Source organism: Penaeus chinensis, chromosome 7 (assembly GCF_019202785.1).
Source record: "Penaeus chinensis breed Huanghai No. 1 chromosome 7, ASM1920278v2, whole genome shotgun sequence".
In the NCBI taxonomy this organism is placed as follows: Eukaryota; Metazoa; Arthropoda; class Malacostraca; order Decapoda; family Penaeidae; genus Penaeus; species Penaeus chinensis.
Genome location: NC_061825.1, coordinates 25,030,748 through 25,034,944, shown reverse-complemented (window position 1 = coordinate 25,034,944; position 4,197 = coordinate 25,030,748). Strand labels below are relative to the sequence as shown.

At 35.6% G+C, this 4,197-nt stretch overlaps 1 long non-coding RNA gene across 1 annotated transcript in view; it reads right to left on the bottom strand.

The window, feature by feature from the left end:
- Window positions 1–2,383: 2,383 nt before the first annotated feature.
- Window positions 2,384–4,197, bottom strand: part of LOC125027311 — a 14,807-nt gene continuing 12,993 nt past the window's right edge. The window contains exon 3 of the long non-coding RNA XR_007115009.1: window positions 2,384–2,571. This is a non-coding gene — a long non-coding RNA (uncharacterized LOC125027311). The remainder of the gene's footprint in view (window positions 2,572–4,197) is intronic.

The window sequence follows — 4,197 nt, the reverse complement described above, 5'->3', positions numbered from 1 at the left end:
TATGCAGCTATGCGCCCCCGTTGGCGTCAGCCCCATTAGTATATATATGTGTGTGTGTGTGTGTGTGTGCGCGCGCGTATGAACACACACACACATATATGTATATATACACACACATATATATATACATGTACACACACACACACACACACACACACACACACACACACACACACACACACACACACACACACACATATATATATATATATATATATATATATACACATATAAATGTATGTATAATATAAGTATATCTATATATATGTGTATATATACATACATGTGTATGTATATATGTATATATGTTTATGTATACATATATATATATATATATATATATATATATATATATATGTATATATATGTATACATATATATATTATATATACGTATATATATATACTATATACATATATGCAGATATATACATACATATATATATATATGTGTGTATATATATATATTTATTTATTTATTTATTTATCTATATATATATATGACACGAACACAGTGACGTGTACACAAAGATGAAAAGGATATATGATCTTTGATCGCTTTGGAAGGGTAAATCCCTCTATTCCGTGTTTTTATTGCCTTCCCAAAACTTACAAACAGTGTCTATTTCTTCTTGCAACTCGGTTACCCGTCCATTCGACTCTTGGCTAGCGAGCGTTTTGTCTCCTTTTATGGGGTCATTTTCTTAAAGTCATATTAAACATTCGATGGTTTTCATGGATAAAGTTAGAAACTTGCCGACGCAGAAATTAGTAAGTTTTGATGTAGATACCTTATTAACTAATGTCACGCTTGACGATGTGCTAGATTTTCTTGAAATAAATCTTTCTTCATCTCATGAGAAGATCCCTATTCCGGTCAATTACTGCATCGATCTCATTCGTTTGTGTGTCACGGATAATGTATTTACTTTTGATGGCGAATTATATAAACAAATCAATGGTAACGCGATGGGAAGTAGATTCTTGCGAATTTATGCATGGAGATGTTTGAATCTGAAGTCCTTCCGTCTATTCTCCCTCTCGGCACGATTTGGTTTCGTCATATTGATATTTTTTTTCTTTTTGGCAATTGAACCGTTCAGACTTCGATGATTTTTGTTTTCAGAAATCTCAACAACCTCGCGCGTACTATCAATTTGAAAGTAGAATGGGAAGATTCACCTTGTCTTGACGTTCTTTTATTCAATTTATTAAAGTTTCGCTTAAAGTTTCGTTTTACCGTAAACCAACTCACACCGCTAATTACCTTCACTTTTTCTCGAATCATCCGTTGCATGTTAAAAAGTCTCGTCCATGTTTCTTAGGGCATATAGGATTTGTGATATTGAGTTTATATATCGGGAACTCGATGTCATATTTGAAACTTTCGAAATTAGGATATCCTCGGTGTTTCTTAAATCAGGCACATTCATCTGCGAGACGAAAAATCTAAATTCATTCCCGTAACATTCAACAGGATAGTGCCAGTAATCTATTAATCATTCCGTATAACCCGTTCATCGATGAAGAACGACACATGCTCAAAGGCGCTGGAACTGACATTGTTTCTACGTATCCGAACACGATGCGTAATACCTTGGTTAAGCACAATACGACCAGCGGTGCTCTTGAGACTTCTCCCGGTATTTACATTATACTCTGTAAGGATTGCCCCAAGTTGTACATAAGCGATACCGGTAGAGCCTCTGAGAAAAGAATTAATGAACATAAACGTGATGTTAGATATGCCTGAGAATCAAATGATTATTTCGTTCATTTACGTGATGAAGTTCACCTGCTTCATTGGAGAAGCGCTAAATTAATTCATAGATTAGCAAGTTCGTATGAAAGAAAAATGTTAGGATCTCTGTTAATTAGAAAAAAATGCCTAATTCTAACTTGAGTGCTGGTCAATAGGACATAGATGATCTTACCTCCTCGTTAGTTAGCAAAACCTCCCCCAAACTCTTCGACCTTGACCCTCTTCCTGAGACCTGATTCAGCTCTTGTTCTTTCTGCTTTTCTACCCATATATATATTCTTTCCTTGTATCCATTTCGGTTTATCATTCGTCTGAAGAGGAAATCGTGAAGAGTTAGAAACGTTACAATTTGTTTTTATTTATTGCTGTGGCTGTTTTCCTTTTCATATGTATATATATATATATATATATATATATATATATATATATATGTGTGTGTGTGTGTGTGTGTGTGTGTGTGTGTGTGTGTGTGTGTGTGTGTGTGTGTGTGTGTGTGTGTGTGTACATATGTATATATATACATAAATATGCAATATATATAGAGAGATGTACATTATAAAAGGATATAGATGACGCCTTAAACATTGGTTATGCAGGGGTAGTCATAGGAGTATAACGGCTTGACTCTTTATTTCGGAAGAGTACAACACATGATGGTAACACACGAGACGAGTCTTGGGTAAGCCCTGAGAGGCCAGAGGCTAGGTGGCGACCTTGACACGACGACCGCTGGAAACGAATTCTGTAAACCCGGGTTATCCTTTGCCTTAAGTAGCGAGGGTCCACCGGAACGCGGTGTGGGAACGCCAGCTGCAGGAAGCGTGGGGGGAGCGAGGCTAGGTCACTTCTGACAGCTGCTTAATGACATGCCATACACATACACACACACAAATGCACATGCACACACACACACACACACACACACACACACACACACACACACACACACATACACACACACACACACACACACACACACACACACACACACGCCCATATATATATATATATATATATATATATATATATATAAACACACACACACACACATGTATATTTATATATAACACACATATATGTATATATACACATACATATGCATATACATATATATACATATAGAAGAATACACACACACGCATATATATACACACATATATATAGCACACACACACATATATATGTGCATATGTATATATATATATATATATATATATATATACATATATACATATATACATATATACATACATATATATATATATATATATATATATATATATATATATATTTACATATATGTATAAAGACGCACTTACACATATATTCATAATATATACATGTGTGTGTGTGTGTGTTTGTATGTATATTTACATATATATACATATATAATATATATATATATATGTATATATATATATATATATATATATATATATATATAATATGGAAGTGTTTGACAATGAGTAAGAGAGAAACATTCGTGAATATATAGAGCTTATATTCCAACCAAAATAGACATAATAATTCATCCAAATGTCTCACAAATCTATAAATCTCAATATTGGACCATTCATACATAGACCTTTTAATCTAAAATGAATGCCAGAAAGTGCCAAATAGGAATACTAGATTCCATTACCGGCTAAATAAGTTCATAAGATCCCAATGCTCACCGAGAATGCCACAGTGTATAGAAACAGCGGTTGAAAATAAATAATAGTAAGCACCCCCCTCCCCACCAGAAAAAGAATACCAAATCACGAAATCAGCAGAAAACCATCACCTGTCCCCATACCCGCAGGACGCCGAGTAACTGTGCCAAATCGCACAGGTATTACAGTTTTTCCTTTAAGCAGATTCGCTAAGGAACAACCAAACCGCCAGTATGTAAGTACAGTACATCACAAAATCAGGTAGGTTTAAACATGGTTACCATAAAGCAAGAAGTATAATCAGCCACTCGACAGAAGATCCGCTAGATAAACTATGTAATAACAAAGTATAATTCAAGCGATGGCGCCTCAATCGAGTGCCAGACGCTGAACCCGAGGGCGCATGGCAGTAGGCTTAGCAACCGCTAAAGAGTGCGACACCTCGCTGAAAAACTGCCAGATACAAAATCACCTTTCCAACTTCTTCTAATCCCAAACCCGATCTTTACCCATCCAAACATCGTCGTAAATCCTCGTTCCCTCAGCCCTTTGCTGCAAGCCTACAATCTATGCAAATTATAATGCATGGGCTGATTATAATGGAGTGCGGAAGACTGTTCAAACGTCTGTGTACAAATATGAGCGCGTATGCACAGGAGTGCGCAGGTGTATGAGTGTTTGTGTGTACATGTCCATGTGTGTGTATGCAAGAGAAGCAATACACATGCGTGTCGAAACTTACATATGGGGATGTATGCATGAATGCAGGCATGTGTATGTA